Source organism: Salvia miltiorrhiza, chromosome 8 (genome assembly GCF_028751815.1).
Source record: "Salvia miltiorrhiza cultivar Shanhuang (shh) chromosome 8, IMPLAD_Smil_shh, whole genome shotgun sequence".
In the NCBI taxonomy this organism is placed as follows: Eukaryota; Viridiplantae; Streptophyta; class Magnoliopsida; order Lamiales; family Lamiaceae; genus Salvia; species Salvia miltiorrhiza.
In genome coordinates this window covers 26,355,324-26,377,913 of record NC_080394.1, presented here as the reverse complement: position 1 = coordinate 26,377,913, position 22,590 = coordinate 26,355,324, and the positions used below count along the sequence as shown (strand labels likewise).

Sequence of the window (22,590 nt, the reverse complement as noted above, 5' to 3'; positions counted from 1 at the left end):
ATGCTGGCAACATTTATCCTAAACCAGAAAATCAATGGAGTGCAGATGAACGACTTATTTTCAATACAATTCCATAACTTTAAATGCTATTGTTATCTCAATTGAGATTCATTGGTTTTGCATGATCTCTAACTGCATTAAAGCTCGTAATGCTTGGCAAATATTATAGGAACAATGTGAAGGATGAGCAAGTATTATAGCAACCAAATTGCGAATGCTAACCATTATATTTGAAATCCCGAGGATGCGAGAAGATAAGATCATTCCAGCATATCATGAAAAGTTGTGTGAGATCTCAAATGAAGTTGTTGGTCATGGAGAACCAATAAGAAATGAGAAGACTTGGCCCGCAACCCAATAGGACTGGCCTGAAAGTTGGTGGATTGACATCCCTATTCGTGTGCAAGTATATAGTATACTTATATTTAAAGTGTGCCATTTGTTGTCACTTTGTCGGTGATCCGGTTTAGACCATTTCAGTTATGAGTTGTATTTTTTTCATGCAAAATGATGGAAAATATATTTTTTTATTTATTTTTTATTTTTTTAGGGTGGATAGTTTTTTTCGAGCATGATGAAAAAATTTTGAAGCAACTTTTTTTTCCCTCTCCATTTCCTCTCCAATTTATGATAATATTATCATGAGGTATTGATATAATAATATTTTTCAATATTTTTTTCACTCTAAAGAACATGAACTAAAAAGGTGGGGTGTAATAAAAAAAATCATTTTTTGTTATCACTTATTTTCTCATGATAAATTTGCAAAAAAAAAAAAAAAAGCACCCTTATTAGTCAAGTTACCAAAACGTGAATCTGCAACTAAATTTTAATTTAATAAATTATAGCAGAAAATTTAATTATTCGAAATATATAGTGTGAGAATATCAAATTTAATTAACATTTGATTTTCCAATGATCGTTTCTTGGATTATCTAAATTCATTATACATCGATTAAATTTAGCATGCTTCTATTATTTTAATTACTGCACAGAAGAGTTTAAAAATATCTGAATAATTCGCAAGAATTCATCATTTAAATCGTTGAACAGTGCATCAAACTTTGGCGCTCAGTTTGACCCCTCAAACGATCTCTTATCGCATTATGCCCATAAATACGACTTCTTCTTTTTCAAAAGAGCTTTATGTATTTGCCTGTTTTGCCTCAGTCGAAGTTTTGTAGAAAAAGTTATGACCATTTTTCGATGACTGTCAGAAGTTGATTCCTTGCAAAAATCTGACTCCAACGCTAATCTTCGGGACTGTATCCCGCTCAACTTTCGATGTCAGACGATCTTTGAAGATTCCTCGAAGAAAACACTCACTCAACAAGCACCGCTCAGCTCAGCTCTCACATAACCCTACTTTTCTGCAATATGAAATACGTAATTTCTGAGAGCTGATACCTATATTTATAATTATAAATACAGGATTTTGGTCTGACTTATGAGCTGGGCTATTTTTCTCCTACTGGGCTCAAGAGTCTTTAGACCAACCCAAAAATCAAATACAAGAAATAAAGATGAGCCTCAAATGAATTAATTCTTATTATTAGCCTATATAATAATTAATTCATAAATATTAATTCATTTCACTAGAGAATCAATATCGACTTAGCCCTTTTATTGTTGATGATGAGTCAAGAGTTGTATCCAGATGAATATATCTCACTGTGATCCTATCAATACGTTTAAACGCACTAGTATAGACAAGTAGTCATGACAAACTATTTCCATCTATACTGCAACCTAAACCAGCAACTCGTCCTCTCGTCTTGGTTGTGATCAATTTTATATCTCATAAGGTTATTCCAATTATATGGTCTTCTGCGATCTACAACACACCATATAATCTACTTATATAAAGATAATTGGACATAGGGGGCGGTTATTCACAAAACTCCCCTTAGCATATAAATTAAGAACTAATCTATATCATAGATCTCTCTATAATCAATGGCCCAGATCTGAAATAACTCATTCTACATAATTCATTTTACCTGAACTGCGAATTCATGCCAAACTATGGTAAAAGGGTATAATAGTGAATCATTGTGTTTGACTTTCCGTGTACAATTTTTAATCCCCATTATTTTCGCCCAATAATATGGAAAGATGGATTTTCATATCTTAATGAATGATATATATCTATGCAATTATTTTCGCCCATTTTGCATCGGTTAAATACAAAACTCTCTCTCTCTTTCTCTATCTCTCTCTCATCGCCATGTAGTCACAATAGTCACGTACTAATGCATTCCATTCATGCTCATACACTATATTATTCACATAACGATGCATCGTATTCATGCGCATACACTGAATTATTCACATGCCAATGCATCATATATTTTTCATGCGCATACACTGAATTATTCACGTGTCAATGCATCCTATTCATGTCAAACTACAAAGATTATACATATATATTGAGCTACAAAAATTATACATGAAACTTTTAAAATTATTAATGCATCTCATTCATCGCATACACTGTATTATTCACATACTGATGCATCCTATTCATGCACATACACTGAATTATTCGTGTGCCAATGCATCCTGAATTAATACTTAGATGAATAAAAGTGGGTTTTGGGAATGAATCATTTTGTCAGTTTGCATGAATTTAAAATATCTGGACTTCATCGCAACATTAACACTGCTACCATGAATGGAGTGTTTATGTATCATAGAAAATAATTGCAATCAAATATGAAACTGATCCCACGATTCCTTCAAATAAGGAAAGGATAATTACCCCAAAAATGAAATTACCTTTCGCCCCTAATGTGTATTCAGCGTGTAATTGATCAATTAAATATGGGTAATATCTAACCGTCCAATTTTGAAGATCTAATGGTTTATATTGGTTCTTAATTTATATCCTAAAATTAGTTCTTATTTTAGCCTAACCCATTCGACATATATATGCAATTATGAATAATTCAAATAGGAAATAAGATAGTGAACTTAAGAAACATTGTATACAAGCTAAAAAGTTCTTGTTTTTTGTATACAAAACGAACATATAGGCGCGTTCGGTTTGGAGATTTAGACAATATTTAGTCTTATAATATGTTGTTAGTTTTAGAGGACTCAATATAATACTCTCTCATCCCATTACAAATGTCTTACTTTCTATAATGGGATGTCCCATTACAAATGTCTCATTCCTTTTTTGACGACATATTCTCTTTCTATACCTAATATTTAAACAATTTCCACCAACCCACTTTATCTACTAATTAGACATTTCTTAATTTTCGTGTTAAAAAATAATTGAATATTTGTAATAAGATGGAGGGAGTAGTTAATTTCGAGATAGTATCACGTATGATTGGTTATGATCTTTCGTGTGAGAAAATTAATTTCAAATAATTTTAAATAAATTCAATTTCAAATCATTTCAACCAATTTGATCCCATTTAACTAAATAGCCCGTAGAATATACCCAAAATTTGACGAGTGATAATTATATATAGCAGGGAAAATGACCTGTTATTTGTTCCATTTGAATACTGGCCGTGCACTCAAAATTGTTAAATTTCGGGGAGAATATTATTGAGATATGCTCTAATTTAAAAAAGATGCAAGTATGATGGCTCTTCCACTCATTTATGGGGCACATTTCGAACTTGGGTTTGGGCCCCAAACATGAATATTTATTTGGGTAATTTTATTCACAGTCCCCATTTTACTCACTATATCCCCTCATATAAAATAATAATAAAAAATAATTATAAATTTACTATTTTACCCTATAACTTATATTTCAAATTAAATATAATTCGTTTTATAATCAAATTAAATCCCTAATTTTATATATCCCCCAAGCCAGATGCAACTCTCATATATTGATTCACTCAGATCCATCAACGAAAGTGAGGAAATAAAGGTCAAGCTTCTGCATTAGAGCATCTCCAACGCTGCACCCATAGTGGGTGCAATAGAAGGGTCCCACTTCTATTGCACCCGGGTGCAGCAACGCTTGCACCCTCTATTGCACCCATTCCTTTTTTTTTGTTTTTTTTGTTTTGGTTTGAAAAGGGGCGCGTGTAAACACGCCCCTTCCTTCGCTCCCACAGCAGCCGAGTGCGACCCATCGCCCCCCTCCCTTCGCTCCCGGGTGCAGCAACGGCGCTGGGTGCGATAGGCCGGGTTCGATCCGGCCTTCGCACCCAGCGCTGCGGATGCTCTTAGTAAGCTTTCTTCACCATGAAACTCTTATTGCAAAATTAGCCCTTCCACCTATACACTTGTATTGAAATCGGTAAAATGCTCCTCAAAATGTTTGAGATTGGGCTTCTGCATCAATATATGTTTTTGAACAACTTGTGCAAATGATGGAGGCAAGAAGCTCCCTCTTCCAGTCCACCAACGATGTCGCCGGAAAATCCGGCTAAGTCTACGTCACTGACATGAAGGGCGGCTTCTCCCCCATCGACTCCGACTCTGACGGCCCCATCGCAACCTTCTTTAAAAAATTCGCAGAGGAACTCCCCAACTATATTGTTGTGATCCAAATCAGTGCAAAACCCTTCGTCGATTGCATTGTCGTATTGCTGCTGGTTTTTCATGCCCCATACGATTGACTAAGTTTCAAGAAAAAGACCACAGAGAGTTGCGCTTGTGTGTGATCGGCGGCTATATAAAATTAGGAATTTAATTTGACTATAAAATCACATTGAATTTGGGGTTGTTTAAAATGAGGGATTTAATTTGATTATAAAAAAAATTACATTTAATTTGAAATATAAGTTATAGGGTAAAATAGTAAATTTATAATTATTTTTTATTATTATTTTATATGAGGGCCGTGAATAAAGTTACCCTATTTATTTTTATAATATTCTTCCTTGTAAATGCCGGATTACTTTTACTCTTTTAGTGCAAGTTCACCGGGACCAGCCAAATCTACTTGCATAATTTGTGGACTATCTTTATAAATTGCTACTTCATCAAATTAATTTTGCAAATTTTCCTGTGAAACTGAGTGTATGAATAAGACGGATCGATTAAGGCGCGTGTCGGGACGGATCATGCTACCATTATTGAACATGTGGAATTTTTGCCTCCCTTGCAATAAAATTTGTTTTTTATTTTCCTTGGATCTGTTGTCTGATAACTGAGATTTCGTTTTGTTTTGTTTTGTGTTGTGTTGTGTTGTTTCTTCTCCCATTTATTTAAGCTTTTCTACAAATGATATCAAATCAATGAAATGGTAAATATAAATTCAATGTTTAGCGTTCAGGTTTAAGTAGTAGATAAAGTATAAAACAAATACATTTACTTTTGTTGTTTGATTTGTAATGGACCTGGACAAAAAATCTATTTGTTTTTCCACCCTAACTTAGTATCACATTTTTAAGATTTCAGATCTGAAGATTGTAGGTGTAGTTACTTTGTATGATGAAATGGTGGACCATTAAATGTGCGTTTACTTTGATGAAAAAGAAGAGGAAAAGTATATTTTCATTAATTTTTTACTATTTTCACATATTTACTATGATAATAATAAAAATAATAATAATAAATAAATAAATCTCCGAGCAAGGTGGAATATTTTCTCGGGCAGTTCATTTTCTCTCATTTAATATTGAATAATATTATAATGTAGTAGGGGTGTGAAAATATTTTCTAACATTTTCTCATCTTTTCATCTCTAGTAATAATAATAATAATAATAATAATAATAATAATAATAATAATAATAATAATAATAATAATAATAATAATAATAATAATAATAATATTTTCTCATCTTTTCTTATCCATCATTTTCCAATGAAAAATTTTCGACTAAAGTAAATGCACCCTAAGAAAAACATAGGTTTATAACGTATTATATTGGTTGGAGATGCTAGAGGGATGTTTTCTTGTTTCCAGTCGAATAGTTCATGAGTAGAATCGTATCATACTCGAATTCGTGCCTTTGAAATGATTCAGAAATACCTTGGTTTTAGTTTTAGGATTTGGTTCATTCCATTCAATTTTAGTGAATGTATCAATCTATGAGCTCTGTATATTCAGTTTAACTACTTCTTCTTCGATTTATTTTGTCAAGTAATTATTGTCGTAATTGATATGAAGAAAAATAATGTTTCAAAATTATTATATTTGTTCACAATAATTATTACTCCCACCGTCCCTGAAATAAGTTGATCTTTGGGGATGACACGAGTTTTAAGAAAAAGTGGTAAAGTGTATTGATAGTGGATAAAAATGTGTTATAATTAGTATTGAGAATGGTGAAAAGGTGAAAAAGTGTTATAATTAGTATTGGGAGTGGTGAAAAAGTGAAAGTAAGAATAAATAAAGTATTATTAGTGGTAGGGTAGTTATCCAAAAATAGAAAGAAAGAAAGAGGAACTTATTTGGGGGACGTCCTAAAAAGGAAAAATAGAAACTTATTTCAGGGACGGAGGGAGTATTTTAATTCACGAGATTTCGTACTTTTAGTTATTTGGTCAAATAGTTATTATCATAATAAAAAGTAATTATTAATGTTATTTTACTCGCTATTGCTTGTATTTTAGCTATTTAGTCAAGTAATCATTGTCGTAACAAAAAGTAATTATTGATATGAAGAAAGGTAATGTTTTAAAAATATTTTTTTTATCTTCATGTCTATAATTAATTTTCATCATAACAATAATTACTTTGAAATAATGCAGAAATAAATAAAAAATAGATAGAACTTTTAGATATTTGGTCAAGTAATCATTGTCGTAAGAAAAAAGTAACTATTGATATGAAGAAAGGTAATATTTTAAATACATTACTTTCTTCATCGATTGAAACTTTTCATCATAATAATAATTACTTTGAAATAACGCAAAAATAAATAAAAATAGAAGTAAATAAAAAATAGAGAAAAAATAAAAAAAAAATACTAGAAAAAAATAGAAAAAAAAAACGCTAAAATAAAAAAACAAATAAAACAAATACATGTAATGGGTTTTGAACTTGGGTGAATGTAAGGTGAGAGTAATACTTAACTAATGCAACACAACCTCCTTTAAATATTTATTTAGGAAAACAATTGTTGTATATTTTTCAAGACCCACCACATCCAGCCCGCCACGACCCACTCCGCCGCGTCTCTTTCATACACTTGGTCTGATAGAAGGTCAACTCAATTAATTTATATAATGGGTATTGGCATATAAACATTCGAACTTTGAATTTATTTTATTTTATTTTACAACCGACTTCAAAATACCCCCGAAAGACATGACAACTAGATTAATTGATGTGGCATGACCGCCAACAAAACGTGCGCCGGTCGAGTTTATGCTTGCATCATAACTTGTCGGGCAATCATGCCATGTCAATTAATTGTATATATATTCTTATACAATTACTCCCTCCGTCCGTCAAGATTATGTAAAATTGCTTGGGCACAAGATTTAATAAAATTGGCGATGATTTTGATGTAGTGGAGAAAGGGTCTCACCACTTTATGAGATGTGTGGTTGAAATTGAATTTGGGGTGGATTTTTTGTAAATAAAGAGTGTTAGTAAGGATAAAATATTAAAGAAGATGGTGAGACCATTGCCTTAAAAGGAAAGTGACATAATCTTGGCGGACGCCCGATATAGTAATTTTTACATAATCTTGACGGATAGAGGGAGTATAATTTATGAATTTTGAATTAGTTCATAGGAAGACTTATAGACTGAGGCGTATGGGTACGATATTGTAATATGGCGCACTTGAGCTCATGTCATGAAATGCTTAAAGAAATGCCAATACAATTATAAAATAAAACGAGAAGTGGGTAGCAATGCATTATTTGAAATACTAAAGTTCTTGAAACTTTTAAATAAATAGAAAATGCGCTTTAAATATTTCGGGGTCGCTACATCCCTTCCTCCTTAAATTAATTTCGTCCTTGATATTGGCTTTACTTGATTTAGGATATTGGGGTATTTGGTCAAGATATCCTCCTCGCATTTCCACTGGACTAGAACTAGAGGTACAATCCTTTTCCTTAGTGAGTGAATTTTTCGGTCAACAATAGCCACTGGAGTTTCCACGTAAGTGAGATCTTGTTCAGTTTAAAGGTTCTCATGATTAATAGCGTGGTCGGGGTCTGGAATATATTTTCGAGGCATTGATACGCTGAAAATGTCATGTACACTGACTAGTTGATGAGGTAGCTTGAATCGATAAACTACGTTTACTATATGAATCGTGTATTTAGTTTTCCTTTCTTTCTAAATCTCAAAATTCCTTTTATTAGAGCAATCGTTAGAAACATTTTTTCACCAACCTCAAAGTGCAAATAATTCCTAAGTGTATGAGCATGCGACTTTTGCCTGTCTTGAGCTTATTTCATTCTTTGTCTAATCTTAGTAATGACTTATACCGTCTTCTCAGCAATTTTAAGTCCTAAAATTCTTTTTTCTCCCACTTCATCCCAATGAGCTGATGACTTACACATTTTTCCATGAAGTGCTTCATATGGCCATTCTAATTGAAGCATGGTTACTATTAATCCCTTCGTGCCAATTTAATAGGCAACATTTCCTTATTTGGATGTCTCATTTTAATAGATCACTTCCTAAAATGAAAAGTCAATATATAACAAATATTCTCACATAACATATTATTTACACCTATGGCGTTGTGGCCCACACATAATTAGTCAATGCACAATAACTTAAATTGCTTTGTTGCCTTTATAAGATTTAGTAAACCCACACCAAAATCTATTGTTAACATGTTCTCATTTCCACTCAGGGATTTCTAAAGGGTTTAGCAATCCTAATGGTCTTTGATGCTCAGTTTTTACTTGTTGACATGTTAAACACTTTTCCACAAATTGTGCAATCAATCGTTTCATATTTCTCCACCATTATATTTCTTTTAAGGCCTTATACATGTTAGTACCTCTGGGATGGAGCGCATATGGGGTACAATGGGCTTCTTCAAGAATTTATTTCCTCAACTCTTCTTGTTTCTGAACATATAATCTTCATTCATACGAAAGTGCTTCTTCCGCTGCAATGGCGAACCCCTTAATATTTCCAGCAAGAACTTGATCTTTTAACTTGGCTAAGAATCGATCATTTTTTTGGGCCTCCTTAATTCTATCTCTCAATGTTGGTCGAATCGAGAGTGTTGCAACTATAACGAATATATTACCTATAGGTCTTACGATTTAGAGGTTTAACTTAGAAAATTCTCGAATTAAGGGTTCTTGCTAGGTAAGTAGGATTCTTACTTAAAAGGTAACCTGCGTGATTCTTTATCGTTAAAAAAATGTCTCGTTCATGCCATCCTTACATAATATATAGTACAACAATCAAAAAGAAATAATTTCTTTCATTGATAAATATTTTGATTGAGTATGCTAATTAAACCCATCTATAGAGTTTACGTTCTGTTCTTCTATGCCCTCTCGATTGAAGGTTCAAAGTCATCCTAATTCTTGGTTTGTCTTTCTAATTATGAAAAGATCACTGTTAACTATTCTTAACTTTAGATGACTAGTTGAGTCATCCTACTAACTTACTTCACCATAAAGATTGTGAAATAAAAATTATTTTGGTGACGATTATGTAGGATTGGTATACCACTTAGGATGACCATTTGTCATGGGATTGAAAATTTTTGTATATTAACTATCACTAAGATTTAATAGTGTGATTTGACTATACTTGAATTTAAGTTCTGATAGACTTACAATTATTCAAGCCTATTGGAAGATCTTTTCCTAATCTTCCGAAGAATCTCTAGCTTAGCCCAACAACCCCTATAAATAGGGAAGATGAGAGAACATCAGTCACATACTTGAAAAAGGCTAAAATTTATGTCCCCATCTTATAGAAGTTTTGAAAATTATGTCAACTTTCAGATAAAGATAGAGAATTTTGTGTTTCTTTTTTCAGCTATTATGCATGTTAGTTCATTGTCCATCCAATGTTCAAGTCATAGGAGGAAATAAGCTAGAAAATTCTTAGGCCGGATCAAAGAAGGCGGTAGCAATTTTTTTGTGAGAATTAACAACTGGCAGTTTTCGTATAACTGTCATAACTTCTTCTACAAAATTCCAATTGAGGTAAATCAGCTTTCACACGAAGCTCTTTTGAAGTAGAAGAAGTCATTAGAGGCGTCAGATCCAAATGAGACTGTTTGAAGGGTCAAACTGGGATCAGAAGAAGTTTGATGAAAATTGGATTGTGCAGTATCTGCTAAAGTACTTAAAGGCCAATAAACTATAGCTAGATAAATTTAGATCTTGATATCTGTAGTGTTCCACTTTTTCTAGTTGTAGATTTGTTTTGATGGCTTTAAAAAATTAATATGCAGGCATATTTAATTTTACTATCATCCTATGAGATTCTTGGCAGAATAGTGAACCCCGGGTTCATGCAATAACAAATGAGACACACATTATGAGAGGGTTTTCGAGTCTAAGCTCAACCCTTATCAATAAGAAGAAGATCACCAAGTCTTAAAATATAGAGTGCACAAAAATATTTATATTGAATAAACAATTTGCATTTCATGAAATATCAGAACTTATATAACTCAAGTTATAATTCTGTAAAATAAAGCCCACCCTGATAGGAAAAAGGCTGACGACAATATTTGTGAAAACTTGTCTTTGGAAAGCAGTGCTAATTCCCTTGGCCAACAAGGCCTATAAGATGATCAAAGTTAAATAGGTCTTGTAATACTAACCTTAATTCAAATAGGGTAAATCTTACTAAGCCTGAGTTTTCAAAATTAACAATTTGATTTTGAAAATAAATTGTTCGACTTAGGGCACCAACAATACCATTACTCGTCTTTTCTTTTGAAAATCAACTTGGTTCGGAAACAAGATTTAAAAAAATAAAAATATTGCACAAAAATACAGAAAAATTCTTCATGCAGGAATGAATTATAATAAACTCTTAAGCAAATAATATTATTTATTATTAACTTCATTAATCACTAATTGACAAGCGGACAGTGGACTTAAATATCTCTCACATAAATTATACTTGGTTTAATTAAAATCTTAGATTAAGTAATTAATAAGCCATAATCAACCAAGCTTAAACTTCAGCCCAAACGTTTACTAAATTGGAAGCCCAACTTAATTAAATAAATGATTCCAATTAAAATAAATTGTAGGCCCAAAACAAAGAAAATAATGTACCCATTCCCTCTCTTATCGTTTCTCTCTCTCACAGTGACATCTCTCTCTTCCTTGTCGATCTCACACAACTGAAACCCCCCTCCCCCCTTCAATTTCCCGGCGGCATCGCCTCCATTGGCCACCACGGTGTCTCCCCACCTTTCACTCTGGTCCGACCACGACTATAGCAACAGCCGCCTTCTCCTTCCGCCGGCCCAACACTATCCGTGCCATCGCTATCACATCTTTTCCTCAGCACTTTCCATTACATTAATTCATTGCAAAAGCCACACGTATCCAACACAAAACGTGATAGATGAATGAAACCAAATGCATAAAATGACCAACTTTTGTAACACCATACTTTATTACACATGAGATTACAAGGTGGTTGGCTGCTGATCTGTTTCATCGATAGAACGAAAGTGTCAGCAGCAGTAAGTTAAAGAGCAAAGGGGGTTGGGCTGAGTTTGGGCTTCTAATTAGTTTAGTAGTATGGGCTGATTATGTATGGGCATTTTCCTTAACAAGTCAGCTTGGGCCTATTTATTTTATTAAATGGTGCTGATTTTATTAAATCATAAGCTCAATTTTAATAAACTGAAACAAAAGCAGAAATTCATAAGCTGATTCATGAGCTGACAAAAGGATCGATTTCAGCTGAGTTGATTTTAATACGCTGATTTCGTGAGCTGAATTCAGCTGAGTTGATTCCTAGTTGGGTTACCAAGGCGGTTGATTTGAGTGATAAGGCATGATTGATAAAATAGTCCATTTTAATTAAGTGTTTGATTTATATGATTGGACTCGTGATTGATAACTCGACCCACATTTAATCATCCAAATGAGTAATTACTTATCACCACAAAGTTGGATGGATTATTTAATCACCCCTCAAATCCTATCAATATTATCTATCTCATCCACCAAACCAAACACTTCCGTATTTAAGTAATAAGACTCATATACTCCTGTGCGTGTGTTGGCATAGCGGTAGGAAGTTAATGCTCAATACTTGATGTCTTTGATTCGAGTCCTCCATCGCTTCATCGATTGGTTTTTAAGTTTCTTTATTTACTTTATATAATTTGTTAAAAAAAATCATATACTCCCTCCGTCCCCAAAAAGTTTGCCCCAATCTAAGTATTTTCTATTTTTATACATGACCCTATTATCAACTTTACAGTTATAACCATTTAAACACTATTTTTGTGCATGATCCCACCACTAAAACTTTTTAACATTTTTTATTAAATCCTGTGTCGTTCATCTTGGGGCAGACTTTTGAGGGACGAAGGAAGTATAATTTAATTAATTCTTAAGAAATGATTTTATAATACTATTATTATGTGCAATAATTACTTATTATATGAGTTAAGCTTGATTTTTTTTTTAAAGGTGATCAATGATGGTTCCCCATTTTCTCTTTGATGACTCGAATCCCCGATCTATTGGTCGGAGGGAAAGCATCTTACCAATTGAGCCGCACTTTGTTGCTGAATTGAAATTTTATTAGAGAAAAAGAAAAGTCTAAGGTTGAAATCATGAAATAAATTTGCATTATGTATTTTACAAATAAAAGCATTTATAATTTAAATTGATTTTTCATAAATAAATTCAATTGCCAAATAAAAGTCAAGCAAAGATATTGTTGATGTCCTTAACCAAGAATTTTAGTTTTCAATAGTTATAATTTAAATTTGGAAATCTGACGTGATGAATCAAGATTTAATTGTATTTTCATTTGACTTAAAGCTAGTTTAACGAGACCTATTAAAATTAGAAATTTTTGTAGGTTTTGTTGACCAAGAGGATTAGCACTGTTTTCTTGAGATGAATTACGTTTGAATGTCAAACTTTACCTATCTAAGTGAGCTTATTTTCCAAATGTATGATTGAGTTATATAAGCTCTAAATATTTCATAAAATGCAAATATGTTTATCCAATAAAATATTTTATGTGCTCTACTCTGTTTAAGGTTCGCAAATGTACCAATCGAGGTTCTCTTTTGACCTAACACGTTATCTAAGATTTTTTTTTGATAAATTAACAATATTAAATAAAGAAATTTAAAGGTCGCGCCACAGGGGACTCAAACCCAATAATTTTATACACTTGCTAGTTGTTTTGATGGGTTAATCTCCATCATGCACTAACCATGAATGAGGTGTTACAACATTGCTCGACGGGATGCATTCTAGAGCATGTTTTCCGAATAAAAATCTCGAGGTCAAGAATGAGAGGAAGCAATCCGTTAGTGACTAGAGGTTCGGAATCAAAGCGAGTAACAAAAAAGAATGTGACAATGACGCGCTAATAAATTAAATATTTTTACATGCTTAGAAGTATTTTTAGTTTAAAACCTTCTAAATCATGTCATAAATGATTAGATAAACTGTCTTTACGAAAATATGAAATATTTTAAAAGATGTATGTTCACTGAGTACATTAGTACTTAACCCAAATATTTTTAAATGTTTTCAGGTTGAGTGGATGGTGCTAACGGGGCAAAGCTGAGGCTACAGTTCAACTCTGCATTTTGACTTCCGTTGTAGCATAGGCTCATATATGTCTTTCGTTTTTTCATAACTTAATACTTCTATGTTGTATTCTAAGGACATCATTTGTTGATCAGTTTAGTCTTGTAACTTTACTATTATGTTAATAAATGTTGGTAATCAGAAGTATGAAACCAAACTTGTGATCTAAAGGTTTAGTTATGCTGTTGATTAACTAGCATCATTCAATGTCTTTCTTTCTTCATTTAAAGGGGCGTTGCCCAACTTATTATCCTATTATTTGGATTAAGCAAGATTTTCTCCTGTTGATCTCTATGAATTGGTTGAACCTTGATTTACAGTTATTCCTTCAGAAGTTTGGAGTGTGATATCAATACACATGAATATGCAATAAATGAAAGAAGTTGATAGTCAAGTTTCGACTGTGTATTTTTTTTTTTTTTGTATAGGTGACAAGTATATTATATATATATATATATATATATATATAGGGTGGAGATCTACAAAGAATCCCATTAGTGTAGAGAATAAGGAATGAATCCTAACCATAGGATCTGAATATATTAATGGTTCAGATTAAAACTAATTAATAATTAATCTACATTTTTAATTTACTGAATAACTTTAAAAATCATATAAAAAAACGTTGGGGGTATATTAGACAATTTGTCTATTCAGAAAACTGTCATTCCTAATTTAAGGAATGATCTCTCCCCTCACCCACGTCTTTTCCAAACAAACTCCTCTCACTTTGGAAACCCTACACCAGACGCGTCTCCTCCCAAACGAACGGCGATTCATCTCCAATTACAAGAGCGACGCTTGAATTTGGCCGACGACATTGCAGTTATCCTGCCGCGAACATTTGATTTGGCCGTCTGGATTTGGAGGACGATTGGTTCAGTTTTCCGACGGCGTTTGCTGAAAACCGTGTAAGTTGTTAGTTGTAGATTTTCCGGCGGCGTTTACTGATTTCTTCTTCTTTGTTCGTGAATATCGTGTGAGTGGCTATGAAAATCAAAGGTCTAATTACAAATTTTAATATTTACTGAATAGATCATGTATTCTCTGTTTATGGAATAGAATGGAAGTTCTCACCACAAATTGATTCCTGATGTTTTCGGCGGCGATCCGTTAAATGGGGGCTAGTTGTTACTTTGTTTTATTACTTGTTTATTTTATATTTTGGATAGTGAAGATGGTGTAAGCAAAGGGCTTTTCGTGTTTGTAATTAAATATTCATCTTAACGAGAAGTATTCGATTTGGGGAAGCTTCGTCTCCATCTTGAGGATTTCATTAGAATGGGATTTGGATTTAAAATTAGTTTTCTAATTATCATCATGAGGATGTAGTGATTACAGGTTATCATCTAGGATTCTGTTCTTGCATAAAATTTTTTTTATTTGATTATAAGTTATTCGGCATGTTATGAAGTTTATTCATAAATTTTCCATGTTTATTCTTTAACTTTTGTAGTTTATTCAAATAAAATTTGATCTTTATTCATTAAATTTTGTAGTTTATTCAAATAAATTTGATCTTTATTCATTTAATAATTCTGTAATGTATATAAATTATGTGTGGTCATGTCATATTTGTTTATTTATTATTTATATAATTTAATTTGAGGCAAATACAATTTAACTACAATTCTGTTTTTGTATAAAAATTAATATCTGACTATAGGTTATTCGGTATGTTATGTAGTTTATTCATAAATTTTTCAGGTATATTCATTAACTTTTGTAGTTTATTCAAATAAATTTGATCTTTATTCATTAATTTATTCTATAATTTATATAAATTATGTGTGCTTAAAGTCATATTTGTTCATTCATTGGTGATGGCACGCAGGCTGAAAATGCAACATATCTAATAAACGACCGCAACAATTCTCAAGGATGCGCATACGGTATTGTGCACCCATTTTGGCATGGGAGGAAAATGAGGTGAAAAGGGCCGTTTTGGACAAAGCTTCACATACTTTTGAAGAAATGTGCAAGGATCCAAGATTCAATATAAATTCGATGCTATAAATTCGATGCTTCGCATACTTTTGGACAAAGCTTCACATACTATAATTTTATTGAATTGTGCAGTTAGCTTATGTATTATTCAGTATATATTGTAGTTTATTTGTTAAATTTATATATTATTCAGTATAATTTATAGTTGTATTTGCAAAATTTATTATAAATCATTTTGCACCTAAAAAAATATATTTCAAGATATGATTTCATTTTATACTATTAGTCTCATTGAATGGATATGTATTGACATATGACATTTATAAACTGAATAAACTTTCAATGTTTGTGAATAAAGTGAAAAATATACTGAATATGTTATAAAATATGAAATACAGACTCTGCTGAATGAACATCTAACTGATCTGAATAATTTAACATATTACATTTATAAACTGAATAAACTTTCAAATTGTCCGAATAATGTGAACAATTTACTGTTCAAATCGTGAAATAAAATCAAATAATAATATAATTTACAAAAAAATATTAAACTAAATTTTTTTGAATAAATATTATAAAATTATAAGTATTCTAGTAATGAAGTTTGAATATTGATATGATAGAGAATTGTGAAAAAAAATCATAAATAATGTAAAACATAATATAAGAGAATAAAATTTGATATACAAATTTCTATATAATTTTTAGAATTAATATTTTTTTAATTATGGAAGTAATTATCATTACTTATTTATTTATTATAACAACAAATTTATAATTAAATTATATATATTAATGCATGTATGAATATAAAGGAAAAGCTAATGAATACCAAAATAAATATTTTGAATTTTTTATCACATAGACTTATTAGCTGAATTAACGAACACGTAAATGATGATTGAATGTTTTTAAATAGAATTATGCATTGAAAGAAATAAAACTACAACAGGAAAGAAGTTTTGACCTTGTTAATTTTTTTAATATAAATTAATATAATTAGCATAATTATAGTAGATATCTGTTTCCAAATTCCTCACTCAACGATTTTGGTTTGTTGAGATTAAGGAAAAAATCAAATCTTTCCATAGTATTGAAAGATATTTTCAGATAGCTTAAATATGTTATGACAAATCTAACCTTTTAGTGAGTTATTAATTCAAATCCTTAGTAAAATCAAGAGCCGTAGGATGGGCAGATTTGAAGGGCCGAGATTCATTCCTCATTCTCTCTACATTTAGCATTCTTTTTTGATCCCTTCCCTATATATATATATATATATATAGGGGGCCGCTCCAATGAGACCCCCTAATTTTAGTGAGATCTAGGGCACGATCTGGTGCGTTTATTTATCAATCCTATGGCTGATATTGTATTTGGAGGGTGATTTTTTTTTCGCAGGGTTCGAATCCTGGAGGGAGCAGAATATTTTAAATTTTGTTATTCATCAGTATATACTGCATTGTTCATCAGTATATACGGCCCTGTTCATCAGTATATATGTCTTATTCATTACGAATTTTTTAAATTTTATTTTTCATCAGTATATACATCTTGTTTATTAGATATACGTTTTGTTCATTAGTATTATATGTCTTATTCATTGTACTCATGTTACACGAAAAATAGGGGGTCTCACTGGAGCGCGCCCCTATATATATATATATATATATATATATATAGCAAGTGGATTATGTAGATCCTCTTCACGTAGATAGTTTATAAATTTAAATTTGGGCCACACATAGTGTTTATGTGGACACATAAAAACGTGACACGTGGCAAATATCTTTCAAGACAAAAAAGGGAAGTAGTATTATGTCCCTTAAAAATACGATTATTTAGGATTTTTCGCATTTTTTAAGTTCTTAATGCATTTTTAATAGGCATATATGATTTTGAATATAAATATACATGGTATTACATGCAAATATGTATAATGTTGAACACGATATGCATAGATAATTCTTAATCTATTATCCTCATTTATTATTCATCTTCTCTCTTTCTCCTACGACGTGTTCATCCATTGTTGTCATAAGGCAGTTACAATGACAGTATGGTGATGTTGATGTCAGTCGAAGTGGAATTTGAGATAGTGATGAGGATGACGAGAACATTAATCTGCTACTGGTCATGAGTCGGATGTTGGGTAGCAGCGTCGAACGGCTAAATCAACCATTAGCGTTTGTTCAGCGAATAATAGAGACAATGAGCAGGTGGTGGCGGACGCATCTGACTCACGCGCTCTACACCGGTGGCCATCCCAAAAATTAAAATATGTGCCGCGATTTTAATATACCATGTGAACAAATTTTATGGTTTAAATTTAGATTTGGATATACTACATGTAAATTGAATACTACGTTAACCCAACCTATATAAAATTTCTCCACTAGTTGACTTCTTGTTAACCTAACACAGATTGTAGGATGTTCCAACAATAGAGGTTGTGTTGAGTTTTAATTTCAATTAATATTTGATTATGTTGAGCTTGAATTCGTTTAATAGTATTTGATTTTGCAACTACAAAATGTTTTTAACAAATGGGTGTGCGTCATCATTAGGTGAAAGAGAAAAAACTATGCAGTGCAACTGCAAAATACTGTGCAATGGAGAATGCATTTATTGTTAGCATAATTGAGTTTTGGATATTTGTTGATATGTAGTCTGAGTTTAATTCTGCTGATGTCTAGGTACTGTGTAGGTGGCTTGTAATTTCACATTATTGACATTATTGTTCACTTAATTAGGTCAGTATCCCAAACTTTGCTTTATTTGAAAAAATTTAAAAAAAATCTTGAAAGTTCTTTAGCCAAACACAGCTGAAGATTCTACAGATTCGAGACGAAGCTCGATTTAATTAATTCTTATTTTATAATTATCAATTTGTGTATATTTTAAAATTTAAGAGAAAATGATTGATATGAAAAAGAAAAAAAAAAGTTGAAGAAAATGATGTGTTTGTCGAAAAAATAAGTGACATAATTAAGCAAAGGAATTAAAATCGTCAATACTTTATTATGGTAAAAAAAGGAAAACAAAAATTAAATTTAATCGTATCTAATAAATTATTTAAGCCTTGATCCGGACGCATTTAACCGTTACTATAATGTGAAGAATCCGTACATTACAAATTACAGTAGTCGTTCCTTTTTCATCTCCCTTCCATTTTAATTCAATTCCTATGATAATTTGGGACAGATATTAAGAACCGTTTCGTTGGATAGTTGGATGTGATAAAGTATTTTGGACAGATATTAAGAACCGTTCCCCTTGTTGGATGAAATCTTTAACCCGCAATTTATTGTATTTTCATGATATATTATTAATTATTAATATTAATTTTATTAATTTACATTCTATATACATTCAAAATAATTAATTAAATTGAAGTTTTATAAAATGAAAGAAAAAAGAAAAAAGCTCTTGAAAGCACAAGAACACAGACTAGGGGTCTAAGACTCAAAAAAGAACTCGTCAAAAAACAGAAAAAAGTAAATACAAATTTTACATTCTATTCGTTCACGATATCATTATCAACTTATGAACAATACAAATTTTAAGAAATACTACTATAAATGAAAGTAGTGGAATTTGAGTCTCACTATAAAAGTGGTGAGTTTTGTTACTATGAATGAAAGTGGTAATTAAGGATAAGGATATTGTGCACGGACCACAATGATAAAAGTGATATTGATATTGTGGACTGAGTGAGTTATTTAATAAAAATAAAAATTATTATTATCTTTGTTGGGGTCTCAGAGGGTTGACTGACAGGTGTATGGGGGGGGGAATACACATGTGGTCTATTTTTCGCAAGTCAAACAAATTTAACCAGTTTCAGTTAGAAATAGGTTGTAGACTGATACTGAAGATACTTTAGTGAGATGACAACAATCGAGCACTGAGCTTAGCTGATATCAAAGTAAGGCTTCAGTCTAGTTTGTAAAACATAGTAGAGTTATTAATCTCTCTTACTATTAGTCGTCAGTAGAATTAATAACTCAGCAGCGGAATTTAAACTTAGTGCAAATAACCTTTAGATTAGGGCTGGGAATCGGGTCGGGTTCGGGTACCCTACCCGAAAAAATCGGGTACCCGAACCCGAAAATACCCTAAACCCACTACCCGACCCCGACCCCGAATTTGAAATCGGGTACCCTAATACCCGACTCGGGTACCCGAGTCGGGTATTCGGGTACCCTAATACCCGATCGAGATTCATACAAAATACAGATCAAGATTCATACAAAATACAGATCAAGAAAATTCATACAATATTCATATAGATCAAGAAAATTGATACAAAATACAGATCGAGACTCAGCAAATTCAAATGAGGCTACCTCTTTTAAAATTCATACAAAAAAAGAAGAAGAAGAAGAAGAAGAGGCGTAGACAAGCTCGGAGGCGGAACAAGCGGCTGGGGTGGCTGGGCGAGGTCGCGGCTGGCGGGGGCAGCAAGCTGCTGCGTGCTGCTGCGGGGCTCCACTGGCGGCACGGCTGCTGCGGAGCAACAAGCTCGCCGGCGGAACAAAGGGGCGACTGGGCGAGGTCGCGGCTGGGGGGCTGGAAGCGAGCTCCTCACTGGCGAGGGGCGCCGCTGGGTCGCCGGAAACGGAAACGATTCTGGAGTGGGGGCTGGGAATGGGATTGGGAATTGGAAGGGCCGAAATTGGAATTGGGGGCTGGGAATGGGATTGGGAATTTGGGATTGAGAATTTGCGAAATTGGAATTGGGGGCTGGGAATGGGTTTGGGAAGGGGCCAAAGGGCCGAAATTGGATTACAGCTGTGCCACACTGCCAGCCAATGTATTAAACAATTTAAATAATTCAAAATATATTAAATTAATTAATTCGGGTATTTCGGGTATACCCGATACCCGATACCCGATTTTTCCCCACCCTAAATACCTGATCCCGAACCCGAACCCGATTTTTTCGGGTATCGGGTACCCAATACCCGATTTTTTCGGGTCGGGTAATCGGGTACCCGATACCCGATCCCGAAATTCCCACCCCTACTTTAGATAATGTTTGTCACTTGTAAAATCATTGGTTACATTTTTCAGTTAAGTCAGTTCAGTTGAAAACGGTTAAGCACAGATAAAGGAAATAACCGAAAGTAAGTAAAGAACACAAGAATTTTTAACGTGGTTCGGAGACATCTCTCCTACATCCACAGCCAGATTATTTGTCTGAGAAACATTCTGAGCTTATGCTTTAGAGGTGCACAGCAAACCTACCAATCCACCCTGAATTGCATTTAACACTTAGCACGCCCTGACACTGTCGTGCCCACTCAGCTAATGCTAAGGTAATTGGAGCCAGCACCTTTAAGCTGAACTCCCTCTTGGCTTTTTGGGTGCCAAGGAAGCCGAACTGTTTAGTTTTGAACTGGTACTAAACCACAACCAACAACAATAGTTTTATGATACTAAACAACAGCCACTCAAACTCACTTTTCTCTTGGTTGAAAAAGGGGTTTGAACTCTTCCAACTAAGATTACTAAGAACAAGCTCTCGAGTAATCCATTCTAGGCTTAGGATAAAACATGATGCTTAGACTTACAAGAGAGTTTAGGTAATCAGCTAGACTGATTTTACAACGTTGATTACTCTCTTCTTTGATTCGAAATCTATCTATGAAATTGCTGGCTCTCTAATTCGGCAGAACTTCAGCGTATGTCTTCGAATTGGTCATCCCCAGATTGAAGATTTTCCTTGAGCTCTATTTATAGGTGAAGTCTTGAATAGACCCGTTGGAGAGATGGTCTTCAAGGTTTTTGCCGTTGTGAGAGAATGTCGCTTCTTGGGCTGAGGTGGCAATCTTCGGATACTCCATTTGACCGAGTCTTGAATTGTCTTGTCCTTGGAGTATGTTGCTTCTGCATCTTTACACGCAAAGGGGAGCTCTGGCACATGTACGAATGATCTTCAAATCTTCGGCATTTAATGTTGTAGTACTTGAGCATTTAATGCAGCGTGTCCGGTACTCTTCTCTTCAGTCAGATGCAGAATGTCGACTGGTGTTTGATTTCGTCTTCAGTTCAAGGTTGATGTCGAATGTGTGAACTTCTTCGACTGATGACTTCCAGTCGAGATGCGTCCTTGTATTTGTTTAGTGAATTGTGCTTCAGTTGTGCTATCTTTAGTCTTCGGTCTTTTGTTCCTAGTCCTACTGAACTAAAGTATTTGCAGCTTCAGTCAGGGCCTGTGAGGACTGGAGCATTTGGACCTGCAATAGAAATAAAGACAAGTGAAGCATTCTAATGGTTTTGGTATCATTAAAACTTGTTGAATATCTCAATTATTTCCCAACAATCTTTGTCCACAAAAAATAGTCATATAAGAATATGACACAAGTTTTAATAAAAACGATTAGTGTATTGTGAGTGAATAAATTGTCTCAACTAAAAAATAATGTTAATAATAATAAGGGTTATTGATGCCTAAATACACGAACTTTAGACCCATTTTGATTTTCCCACGAATTCTAAAAGTTGTAAAAAAATACACGAATTTTGACTTTCCCACGAATTCTAAAAGTTGTCAAAAAATACACGAATTTTGACTCATTTTATTTTTTCCCACAAACTTTGACTCAATTTGTCTTTTCTCACAAAATTTATTGTTATAAAAAATGATCTAAATAATTCTTTTATAATTGACAATAAATACCGCTTCACTTGAGATATATTTGAATGAAATATATTTTAAATTATTTAAAAAAAATTCATGTTACCCATAAATAATTGGCATCTATCATTAACTAAATTAATTAAGCTAGTTAAAAGATAACGAGAGATAATGAGTGTATTAAAACTTACCGCTCAATTGTATAATTCTAATTAGCATTTTCCGATCCAATTAATGATGTGAAATATCCATCTCATGATCATGTGATTGAGAAACTTTTCAATGCCTAATCTCAAGTGAAGCGATATTTATTATTAA

General features: G+C 32.7%; 1 long non-coding RNA gene across 1 annotated transcript; it reads left to right on the top strand.

The window, feature by feature from the left end:
- The first annotated feature begins 14,163 nt into the window (after positions 1 to 14,163).
- On the top strand, positions 14,164 to 15,888 carry LOC130997314 (uncharacterized). Its single transcript, XR_009093043.1, has 2 exons — positions 14,164 to 14,590; positions 15,514 to 15,888. It is a non-coding gene; the product is annotated as an uncharacterized LOC130997314 (long non-coding RNA).
- Positions 15,889 to 22,590: the final 6,702 nt, after the last annotated feature.